Genomic DNA, 13,035 nt, shown 5'->3' with positions numbered 1-13,035 from the left:
ACCGCATGTGCACCGAAAAAGGAAAGGAAAATTGGGAGCAGCTCTTGGCTAGTATGGTAGGGGCATCCGTTAATTGGTTCCCCCGATGAAAGGAAGGAAGAGTCGGGGTTTTGTCCTTATGTGAGGGGTTCTCAAATTTCCCCTTGATGGGATCGAGGGGTTGTATCAATTATAATCCTATCCTTGCCATAAGACAACTTGCCTACCACATGAAAGGAGCACCGTTGAAAGAAAGTATCACGCCCTTCATCACACGGGGTTTAAGTGACCCCAATGCAAGGATATTTCAAAGGGTTTGAAAGGCATGGAGCATGGTGCAAAGAAAAGATAAGGAGCTTAGGCGAAGCAGCAATGGGATCTTCGGCGACTATCACAAGTGGCTGAAGGCTCGGACACAAGAGTTAGATTGGCTCCCGAAGCTAAAGGTTTCAAGTGAGGAAGAGGTGGAAACCCCTGAGGAGAGTGAAGAGGTGCAAGCCTTGAAGGCCGAACTTGAAAGGGTGCAAGCGGTCAAGGAAAGGTTCAAGACAATGGCCATCAAGGTCCGAAGAGAATGCGACGAGTTGAGAGACGTCTATGTGGCCATAGCCAAAGCATTGGAACGGGAAACAAAGAGGGCATGAAAGGAAGAATGGGGCCAAAACAAGTTTCGATGGGCTTTGTGGGGTAGCAACAGCGAGCTCAAGCTTCAAAGGGTCGAGAGAGACCAGTCAAGAGGCGAGGGCATAATATTAGAGGACTAGTGGAAGGCTTTTCAAAGGTCAAAGAGGAGTTTGTCCGAACAATTGAGTAGGACGGAAGGAAACATGGGGGCCATCATTGACCAATACAAAGAGAAGCTAAATCTAGCTTCAACCCATGAACAAAGGCTAGAGGACGAGTATGCAAAGGTATCGGTTCTGCAAGTAGAAAGGGAAGCAAGGGAGAGGGTAACAGAGTCATTACACAGAGAAGCAATGATGTGGATGGATAGGTTTGCTTTCACCTTGAATGGAAGTCAAGAGCTTCCCAGACTGCTAGCGAAAGCCAAGGCAATGGCGGACGTGTACTCGGCTCCCGAGGAAGTTCATGGGCTCCCCAATTATTGTCAGCACATGATCGATTTGATGCCCACATAATTAGGAACCACTAAGGCGTTTGTATTTTTGCTTTAATAAACATTTTTGTTCCTTAATAAAAATGAATTTGGTTCAATCCTATGTCTTTGCTCAAAGTTTTGCGCGAGTCCAATACTTCACAACTTATCTTTAGCATGTATTCATGTTTAGTTCTTCATCGCATTACTCACTGCATTTTTTGTTCTTTTACCGTAAACACCATAACTAAACACGCTTTAAGGCAACCTATCGAACCCGTTCCAAAACTAGAGTCATGGGTGACATAGAATAGGTGCAAGAACAAATGAAGGCTGATATGGAGGCCTTGAAAGAACAAATGACATCCATGATGAAGGCCATGTTAAGCATGACGCGAATGATAGAAAGTCATGACTTCCGCTCCTACTTGGCCAAAGCCCCAACAAACCCCTCACGACACTTACCAATATGCCCAACATCAACCAAGCTTTTTGGCTCGCGTCGGAAACTCCTCCAATCTGGCACTCGTCCAGCAAAGGGCACCTACTCAACCACAAAGGGCCCCCACTCAAAACTTGGCTCCCGCACAACCTCGCCCCGTCGGAAACTCCAATCCTAGCACAAGCACAAATTCGGGAAGGAATTTTCCGGTAAAAAAACTTGCAGAATTTACTCCCATCCCTATGTCTTACACAGACTTGCTACCATCCTTGATCGCCAACCAAATGGCGGTGGTGACCCCCAAGAAGATTTACTAATCTCCTTTCCCTTGATGGTACAATCCCAACGCAACCTGTGCTTATCATGGGGGTGTCCCGAGGCACTCGATAGGACAATGTGTGGCCCTCAAACATAAGGTCCAGAGTTTGATCAATGCGGGGTGGCTGACGTTCCAAGAGGACGACCTAAACATAAAAATGAATCCTCTTGCCAGTCATGGGCAATCAGTGGTTAATGCAGTGGAAGAAGTTGAAAGATATGGTAACCTCGAGGAGGTTTATATTGGAGGTGTTGCACGAGGCGGGCATGATTTCTCTTGATGTGCACAAGGGAGATTCTTGTTTGATGCATCCGGGGGTGACGCATGACGTGGAAACATGCCCAACGGCAAATGAGCTGTTACAAGGAATGATGAACAAGGGCATGTTTGAGTCCATCCGCTAAGCGAGAAAGGCACGCGCTAAGCCCAAATTCACTAATGTGCGCTAAGCGGTCCATAATTGCTCTAAGTGCACGAGCACGAAAAAGACCACCTATTTAAGCCTGAAATCATATTTTAGAGAGAGAGTTTGGACTGGGATTCAGAGCTTTGCATCTCTAGAGATTCTAGAGAGAGAAAGGTCCAAGTTCCAGAGAGTTTTGAGAGATTTTGTTGTATGAAGATCTGTAGAGACTAGAGCTTGAAGGAGGAGCCGATTTAAGAGCTTGAGATGCGTTTGTGAGTGATTGTGAGATCCTAGAGATGAAGGATACATCCTCACCACTTGTATTTTTGCAATCTTTCATCTTGTTCTTCTCTTTGTTGTAAAGGAGGCTTCCTGGTTATGGAAAACTAAATCCTCTGTTGGATCTTCCCTGTAGGTACCTGATGTAAATATATCTTTTTAGCATCAGGCACCTATTAGGAAGGCCAACGTGTTCTCTACTTGTGTTTACACATCATTTCTCTCGCATGGATATTTTCTTTCTATTTGCACAGATAGTTTATACACCTGTTCATATTCACACTTATCTTTACACATCAGACACCTATTTGCTGAAATAGCTTACCAAATAACACAAGTTCCCAGAGAGTCTCCCCCGGTGCAACCGCGCTCATCCGGCGCTGCTTTGATGGTAGCCCATGTGATGTTAAGGCATGGGTACGAGCCCGGAAGAGTTTTGGGTCGAAACAACGATGGTGTGGCGAGCTTGGTAGAGTTCAAAGAAAACCGTGGAAGATTTGGGCTAGGATATGAGCCTACACGCCTCGATGTGAGGAAAAGTGCCCTAGAAAGGAGGGGTAGAAGCATGGGCCAGCTGCAAGGACCGCAAGTGAAAGGGATTCCCTTATGTCACATCAGCGAAAGCTTCATCAGCATGGGATGGATGTGTGAAGGGCAGGTTGCCATGATCCACGATGAAGTCCCTTAAGAGCAGTCGAATTGGGTGCAATTGTGCCCTCCCAAATTCGAATTAGGGAACTGGCAAGTTGTTGAGCAACCTGGAATTTTTGTGGCGAACATAATGTAATTTGTTAGTCTTAACCCTATCGCTAGGCCTAGGCTTCAGGGTTTTCCCCCTATTTAGGTTTGTCTTTTGCTATCAAATATATATAAATGCAATCTTTCTTCATTTGTTCTTGCACTTTCATCCATTCTCATTCGTCTGCATGTTTATTTTTATTGCGATCAAATGGTACAGATCCAATAGTGAGTCCTGTGAGGGTAATGAAGCCAAGGACCCAGACATCGATTTCGAGTAGCTGGTAAACCAACCTAAGGAGGATAAAGATAGGGACAAATTGATACTGTGCTTGGACAGCGCGTCCAACACACTAGGCCATGGAGTTGGGGCAGTTTTGGTTACCCCTGACGATCAATGCATACCCTTCATGGCTAGGTTGGGCTTTCGCTGCACGAATAACATGGCTGAGTACCAGGCATGCGCCTATGGGATCCAAGCAGCAATTGACTTCAAGGTCAAGTTGCTAAAATTATATGGGGACTCAGCCCTTTTGATCCACCAATTGAAAGGAGAATGGGAGACCAAGAATCACAAGTTGATACCCTACCAGGCTTACATTAGAAAATTGATAGGGTACTTCAATGATATCTCCTTTCATCATATTCCCCGAGAGGAGAATCAAATGGTCGATGCACTTGCCACTCTAGCATCCATGTTTCACCTGACTCTGCATGGGGACTTTCCGTACATCGAGTTTAGATGTCGCAGCAAGCCCACACATTTCTGCTTTTTAGAAGAGGAGCAAGAAGGTAGACCTTGGTACTTTAACATCAAGCGATACATCGAAGACAAGGAGTACCCATGAGAGGCTTCCAACAACGACAAGAGAATGTTGCAAAGGATAGCAGTCGGTTTCTTCCTGAGTGGAGGTATCTTGTACAAGAGAAACCATGACATGGTTTTGGTCCGATGTGTAGATGCCTAGGAGGCTGAGCAGATGCTAATGGAAGTTCATGAGGGGTCCTTTGTGTGGAAGCTGCAAAGAATCAAGCATTCAAGATTCCACTCAAAGATTCAAGAATCAAATGAAGAAATCAAGAAGCAGCAAGCCAAGTCAAAGTAGTTAGTAAAAGGTATTTTTCAAAAAAAAACATCAAATAGCACACTTTTCATTTTAAAAAGGATTTTCTGAAATCTTCTAAGTTACCAGAGTTTTTACTCTCTGGTAATCGATTACCATTTGGTACTAATCGATTACCAGTGACTAGGATGGTTTTCAAACTGGTTTTAGTGCTTTGCAACCTTCCAAAATGATTTTCAAATACTGTAATCGATTACTAATACATAGTAATCGATTACAAGTGAATATGAACATTGGAATTCAAATCCAATTGTGAAGAGTCACAACTTTTCATAAAATACATTGTGTAATCGATTACACAATTATGGTAATCGATTACCAGTGAATGTTTTTGAAGAAAATGTTAAGAGTTATAACTCTTAACATGGTTTTCTCAAAAGGTGTCAAGGTTCTCAAAAGGCATTTTAGATATACAATAACACAGAAAAACACATCTGATTACACAGAACTTTCCACTGCTTTTCTCTTGCAAAACCTTTGCCAAATTCATTCCAAGTTTTTGTTCAATCTTTCCTTGAAGAAAGGAAAATTCTGCAAAAACAAAAATTGTGCTATCCTTCTGTTTTTCTCTTATTCTTCTTTCCTTCTCCCTCTTGCCAAAAGAATTCAAAGAACTAATCGTCTGAGAATTCTTTTGATTCCCCAAACAAAGAATTCAAAGAACTAACCGTCTGAGAATTCTGTGTAAGAAGCGGGTAGCTTCTTGGTTGTAATAGTGAACACAAGGGAGGGTACATCCTTTGTGGTTCGCTTCAAGTAGAGGGTACATCTACTTGGTTGTTCAAAGAGAACAAGGGAGGGTACATCCTTTGTGGCTCTTTGCTTGTAAAGGATTTTTACAAGGAAAGGAAATCTCAAGAGGTTGCTTGAGGACTGGATGTAGGCACGGGTCGTTGCTGAACCAGTACAAGACTTGTGTTTGCTTTCTTCTTCCCTACGCTCTTTACTTTTCCACTATGCACTTTTTATTTCCGCTTTACTTTTGTCTAAGTTATTGTTTCTATTCTTTACTTTCTCATAACTTAGTAGTAAAGCCTAATTGAATCTAGTAACATTAAGAAGGATAAGTTTTTAATTAGTCAAGACACGTTCATAATTAATTCAACCCCCCCTTCTTAATTATTCCGAGGCCACTTGTTCCAACACTTTGGAACACACGCCAACGAGCATGCCATGAACCAAAAGATTCTGAGGGGGGGGGGTATTACTGGCTCACCATGGAAAATGATTGTTGTATCCATGTGAGAAAGTGCCACAAGTGTCAGGCATTTGCCGACAATGTCAATGCTCCGCCCGCGCCTTTGAACGTCTTGGTGGCACCTTGGCCGTTCTTTATGTGGGGAATAGACATGATTGGGACTATTGAGCCCAAAGCTTCAAATGGGCATTGCTTCATTTTGGTCGCCGTTGACTACTTCACCAAATGGGTTGAAGCGGCTTCATGCGCCAGTGTGACAAGGAGTGTGGTGGTCAGGTTCATCAAAAAATAGATAATCTGTCGATATGGGTTACCTTAGAAGATTATCACCGACAATGCTACCAATCTGAACAATAAAATGATGAAGGAAATGTGTAAGGATTTCAAGATCCAACGTCATAATTCTACACCTTACAGGCCCAAGATGAATGGGGCAGTTGAGGCTGCTAATAAGAACATCAAGAAGATAGTTCAAAAGATGATCGTGTCATATAAGGATTGGCATGCGATGCTTCCTAATTTTGTCCGGGGATGATCGTTTGCCAACATTTGGATTCTCACTAGCCGAATTGATATGCTTAACACTAATTGTCGTGAAATCCATAGGGCTTTGTGACGTTTCGGAAGGAAATGTGCAAAATATTCAAAAGAAGGGCAAAAGGGTCACTTTTGGGGCATTTTTCAACTCTTGGATCCACTAAGAAGCTTAGGGATAACATAACCAGCTCACCTGGGCGAGCTGCTGTGCAACCTCCACCCCTGATTTCCTATATATAAACATGAGGGGGTTGAGGAGAAGGGGCCAGCACCTGAAATCAAGAGGTTTTAAGTGAAATTAGTGAGAAAGAGGAGAAAAAAAGAAGAAAAATCAAAACATAGGCGCTTCCGTAATGTTTCCGTGATCAATTTCATGGTCGTTCTTCATCGTTCTTCATTCATCAACCAGTTAGTTTTTATATTTGAAGTTGTGAATTCATTCTATGCAACCTTAGGGGTCCCTGTTAGTCGGTAAATACGACTAACTTTTGTGTAAGAAACTATTGTAAATTGTATAAGACTTCTCCCATTTATAGTTATTTTTGGTAGTATTGTAATTACTTTTTGTTAAATTAAGTAATAGGTACTCTGTATCCCAATTTGGTGTATTTAATGATCCTTCCTTTTCAATTTCAGGCAAAATGGGCAAGATTGGTAAAGTGCAGAATTTATGAACTTGCTGAGCCAGGCCACGCGCTGGGCAAGTCATCCGCTAAGTGCACCATCCTCCGGCTTAGCACACAGAAGAATCTGGAAGAAGGATTAGTGAACTCGCTAAGCGCACCGCCTTTAACCCTTAGGCTTAGCGAGAAGACTGGCGCCAAGCCAGAAGTCACTTATGCGTGCTAAGCGAACTAATCTTCTGCTAAGCGTGCACTCGCCGACAAGAATGCCTATTTAGAGCTGAAATCTCGATTTTGGAAGGGTTGTTGAGTTTCTTGAGAGCTTTTGGCTGTGGAGAGACTGAGAGAGAGCTGAGCTTGACGAGGAAGCCATCTTGCGGAGCTTCGGATGAGATTTTGAGAGATTGTGAGGTTTCTAGAGGTAGAGGAGACATCCACACTACTTGTATTTCTTCTATCTTTCATCTTCTCTTCTCATTGTTGTAAAGAAAGCTTCCCTACTATGGAGAGCTAAATTCTCAGTTGGTTCTTCCTATGGGGTATTTGATGTAAATATTTGTATATCTATATAATGATTTTTTATGTGTTCACTGTGCTATCGGTACTTAATTTTAGTGTGCATTTGCCTTGATTATGCAACTACATGCTTAGTTAGGGTCACTCAACTTTGGAAAATGGTTTGATCCTTAGAACCTGATAGGACAGGGCTAGCTTATCGTATTTTCATGAGACATCGGGGTACGGTAACCTAGTTTTTGTTATGTCATGTCTTAATGCGGTTCTGGCTAAGTTTAGTCCAACAAGAGACATCTGAGGACAACGCTTGATTAGGATTAAGCTAAACATGCTCGAGACATCGGGGTTTAGTAGTCCAGGAGACAACATAGAACACATGTACATTGTTAGGTAGAGAACATCATTTATAACATCAGTCACCCAGTAGGAAGACCAACACATTGTCTATCTTTCTTCACACACCACTACTCACGTGATTTGCTTTTGAATAGTTTAGTTTACATATTTTTCCATACCACACACCACACTTTGATCCAAAGACACCCATTTTCTGAAACACAACTTTACCAAGTAAAACAAGTTCCCCAAGAGTTCGATACTCGGTATTCACTTACCATTTTATTCTACTTGCGCGATCCGGTGCACTTGCCGACCATCGAGCAAGTTTATGGCATCGTTGTCGGGGAACTTCTTTCTATTTGGAAAAGTTTAGTGAGTTTTAAGTGTCTTTTTGTTGATCTTTTATTACTTGTGAATATTAGTTTTTGTTTATATTTGTTTTCTTCTTGAATTGGATAACCGTTTTTTCTGTTAGTGTTTTGAATGCATAGACCTCCTATAGGTAATTTAGTTCCTCTGGGCTTGGAAATTGAAGCCACTATAAGAAGGAACCGAGCTGAAAGGAGAAGGAAATTGTTGCAAGACAGGACAATAGCTTCCATTCTAGAAGAAGAAGCTCAATCCTCTCATTCTACATCATCTTATTCACTATCATCAAGCGAATCCACTACAGATTTACCAGAAGCCTCCGTCATGGCTGAAGAACATCAACACAGGGTTACCCTTGAAGATTACTCCAGTAGTTCTGTGCCGCAATTCTTTAAAAGTATTGCATGGCCAAAAGTCCTAGCACATAATATAAACTATCCTCATTCTTTGAATCATCTGATACAGGGTAACCTATTTCATGGATTACCAAACGAGGACCGCTACACACACTTAGCAACATACATAGAGATTCATAACACTGTAAAGATTGTAGGAGTGCCAGATGATGCCATCAGACTCAGTTTATTTTCATTTTCTTTGGCATGAGAAGCTAAGAAGTGGCTCCATTCATTCAAAGGTAACAGTCTAAAGACGTGGGAGAAAGTTGTTGAGAAATTTCTAAAGAAATACTTCCCCAAGTCAAAGACTGCAGAAAGGAAGGTTTTTATTCCATCATTTCACCAGTTCCCTGATGAGTCCTTGAGTGAAGCATTGGAGAGATTTTGGGGTTTGTTAAGAAAGACTCCCACTCATGGATTCTCTGAGCCAATTCAATTGAACATGTTTATAGATGGGCTGAGACCGCAAACCAAGCAGTTGTTAGATGCTTCAGCAGGAGGGAAGATAAAGTTAAAAACCCCTAAAGAGGAAACTGAATTGATTGAAAATATGTTTGCTACTAATCATGCTATTCTACATGATCGAGTGCATCAACCCACCAAGAAAAGCTTATTGGAATTATCATCACAAGATGCTTTGTTGGCACAAAATAAGTTGCTCTCTAAGCAACTTGAAATCTTAACAGAAACACTTATTAAGTTGCCAACTAAATTGTCTACTGGTTAACCTTCACATTCTTCAGTTTTCCAAGTTACCGGTTGTACCATTTGTGGTGAGGCTCATGAATCAGGTCATTTCATTCCCCTTGAAGAACACACTCAGGAAGTTCACTACATGGGAAATCAATTGAGGCAAGGTTACAACCAAGGAGGATTTTCAGGTTTCCAGCAAGGTCCCTAAAATTAGCAAGGGTAATGGAGAGCACACCCTGGCAATCAAATCAACAAGGACCAGGGCAAACTTTCCAACAGGCCACCTCAACAAGGGTCAAATATTTATCAAAGAACCACCAAACTGGAGGAGACACTAGCTCAGTTTATGCAAGTGACCATGTCCAACCATAAGAGTACTGAGTTAGCCCTGAAAAACCTTGAGATCTAGGTGGGTCAACTAGCAAAGCATTTAGCTGAGAAGTTGATGCAATCCTACCCAGCAAGGGCATCAAATAGAAGACTCCAAATAGATTGGGCCAGAGATGCAAGAGAAGGCCCTAGGATTCTCATGAGCCTTAGGGTAGATTTTGAGTCCATAAACTAAGTATGAGCCCACTTATCTTTGTACATGTTAGATTAGGATTTCATTATTTTTGGGTCTTGTATTTAGGGCTCCATAATGTAGGTAGGGTACTGATGTGCCATCATTTTCTTCTATTTTCTAAACCCTTTTTGCACCATTTTAATTACTGAATGGTCTTAATTGTCAATTAATCAGGCAGTTTTATTATTTGGGCTCATTTAGCTAATTTGATGTTTTTAATCTAATTTCAGGAATTAATGAAACATTGGGCTTAATCCGGATTTTGGTTATGGACTTGAAGAGGGCCAATAAAGCAGCGCTTACCTTAGTTAATTTCTAATTAGGAAATTTCACAATTTTATTTTATGTTGTTCAGTGTTTATTTCGTTTTGGGCCAGTATTGTAATAGGGCCCAGTGACTTTGAGTGACTCTTTTTAAATAGCAGCCTTGGGATTCGTGCAAGGCATTGTGTCATGCTATTCATTATTCAGAGCTTTTGTTTTAGGGTTTTACGTTTTCTGCTTTGATGCTACTGTTCATGTAATGCAATTTTACGTTTTCTGCTTCTAATTACAATTTCGTTCTTGCTTCTTCTTCTACTCTCATTTACGTTTCTGCTTCATGTTTCATTTGCGTTTTCTGTTTGAATCCATGGAAGGCTAGATTTTCTGGTGTTGTTTCCTTTTGAGGACGAAGCCCAACTCTCTTTGAGGTTTCGCTTGTAATGTGGTTTCCTGGCAGTTTTCCCTTCACCAGTTATCCCAAATTCGTGAATATTAATCAGTGCACGCTTCGTGTTCGATTAATTGCCTCTGAGCCTAACTTGCGTTCATGCTTAATGGACGAAGGGCTAACTGGTGTATGTGGTGCCTAATCACGTATTGAAAACCCTAAGTTGATTTTCGCTTAGTAAATTGAAATAAGGTTGGATTAAGTGGTTGACTGTTAGGGACGAATTCTCCATAACCCAGGATAAGAGAATGGCTTCTGAATCAGAGGAAACAACCCGTTTTTAATATTAGTAGTTTCAAATTCCAGTTTACTTGTTCTGCTCTTTAATCACAAAACAAACAACCCCCCCCCCCAATCGTTACTGTTACTGCGCAAGTATATTATGAACATTTGGTTTGTCATTGCTCGTTGGGAAACGACCTAGGATCACTTCCTAGTTACTGCATTTTCATGTTTATTTGATTCGGGTACGGCCTCGATCAAATTTGGCGCCGTTGCCGGGGAGCAGTGTCCAAAGGTTCATAATAGCTAGCTAGTGTTGTGTGTTTAATCCTTTCGTGTTTTATGTTTAATTGTTAGTATTGTGTTAGTATGTGTGTTAGTGTTGTTTAGTGTCCTGGTATTTTGTTTAATGTGTGTTCTGTTTAAGTTTTCCTATTAAGCGTTTCCCCTGTTTCAGTTTTGGGTGTTTTGTTGTGAATAGTGTTTTGCGACGGACTTAGCGACCATTTCTGCTTGCGGCAAACCAGAGTAGTAGTAGAAATCCCTTAGCGATGAATTTTAGCGACCACCCATGCTGAATTATTTGTGATTTTTTGTTTTAGTAGCTAGGGTTGTTGTTTTTGGCTGAATTTTTTTGTGGTAAATTCTTTTAATCCATATTTTGTGGGGAAAATAGCTAGAGCCTTTAGTTTAGTCAGATTTGAAAGTTCCAAAAAACTAGCAAATTTTGTGTTTGTCAAAACTTCAAACGGCCATAACTTTTGCTCCGGTTATCAGAATCGCAATTATTATATATGCATTTGGGGTAGAAAAAAATTTCCTACGCAAGGGCAGCTGGCCATAGGCCGCCTGAGGTCTCCATCATCCAAAAAAAGCGATTCTGTCAAAAGTTTTTTATTTTTCAAGTTTTATTCACTTATTTTTCTTAACCTACCAATTTTAGCTTTCATAGTTAGACTTTGAATTTTTGTCTGAAATTTTTTGTGCTATCTTCTCATCATTTTATAAGGTTGCTCACAAAATTTCAAGTCATTTGGAAATGATTTGAGGGTAGCTGTAGTTCAAACCTACACCTTTAGTTGTGTGCATGCTGAATGTAGTGTATGACTAGAGGCAATCCATCTGACTTACAACCCTTTGATCCTGAGATAGATAGGACATTTCACAGATTAGTTAGGCATCATTTTATACCTTTTGATCATTCTGAGCATTCCATAACTGGTGAATCTGTGCATTCTGTTATTGGTGATTTTGAACATCCTGATCTTGAGCATTATAATTTTGAGCATTCTGATTCTGAGCATTCTGATTTTGCACATTCTGAGAACATGGCACAACCTCCACCCCGTGAGAGGACTCTAAGGGAAATGGCTGCACCTGATTTCACCTACGAAAGCTTATGCATCCAATACCCTGATGAGGATGTCCCATATGTTCTTAAAACTGGACTGATTCATTTGCTTCCAAAGTTTCATGGCCTTGCAGGTGAAGACCCGCACAAACATTTGAAAGAATTTCACATTGTCTGCTCCACCATGAAACCCCCAGATGTCCAAGAGGATCACATATTTCTGAAGGCTTTTCCTCATTCATTAGAGGGAGTGCCAAAGGACTGGCTGTATTACCTTGCTCCAAGGTCCATCACGAGCGGGGATGACCTTAAGAGAGTATTCTTAGAAACAAATTTCCCTGCTTCCAGGACCACAGCCATCAGGAAGGATATCTCAGGTATTAGACAACTCAGTGGAGAGAGCCTGTATGAGTACTGGGAGAGATTTAAGAAACTATGTGCCAGTTGCCCCCACCATCAGATTTCAGAGCAGCTTCTTCTCCAATATTTTTATGAAGGACTCAGTAATATGGAGAGAAGTATGATAGATGCTGCCAGTGGTGGAGCCCTTGGAGACATGACTCTTGCTGAAGCCAGAAATTTAATTGAGAAGATGGCTTCCAACTCCCAACAGTTTAGCACCAGAAATGATGCCATAGTCATTAGAGGAGTGCATGAGGTAGCTACAAACCCATCTGCATCATCTGAAACTAAGAAGCTTGAAGGCAAACTGGATGCATTGGTTAACTTGGTAACCCAGCTGGCCTTGAATCAGAAATTTGTACCTGTCGCAAGGGTTTGTAGTTTGTGCTCCTCAGCTGACCACCATACAGACCTTTGCCCTTCCATGCAACAACCTGGAGCAATTGAGCAGCCTGAAGCATATGCTGCAAATATTTACAATAGACCTCCTCAACCTCAGCAGCAAAATCAACCACAGCAGAACAATTATGACCTCTCTAGCAACAGATACAACCCTGGATGGAGGAATCACCCTAATCTCAGATGGTCTAGCCCTCAACAACAACAACAGCAGCCTGCTCCTTCCTTCCAAAATGCTGTTGGCCCAAGCAGTCCATACATTCCTCCACCAATCCAACAACAACAACAACCCCAGAAACAGCCAACAGTTGAGGCCCCTCCACAACCT

The 13,035-nt window shown here is 41.5% G+C and overlaps 1 non-coding gene across 1 annotated transcript; it reads right to left on the bottom strand.

Annotated features, from left to right (window-relative positions):
- Positions 1-12,261: 12,261 nt before the first annotated feature.
- LOC114407883 lies at positions 12,262-12,368 on the bottom strand. Its single transcript, XR_003665696.1, has one exon. It is a non-coding gene; the product is annotated as a small nucleolar RNA R71 (small nucleolar RNA).
- Positions 12,369-13,035: the final 667 nt, after the last annotated feature.

This window comes from Glycine soja, chromosome 3 (genome assembly GCF_004193775.1).
Source record: "Glycine soja cultivar W05 chromosome 3, ASM419377v2, whole genome shotgun sequence".
Taxonomy (NCBI): Eukaryota; Viridiplantae; Streptophyta; class Magnoliopsida; order Fabales; family Fabaceae; genus Glycine; species Glycine soja.
The sequence above is the reverse complement of the archived record's forward strand: the minus strand, read 5'-3'. Positions and strand labels throughout refer to the sequence as shown.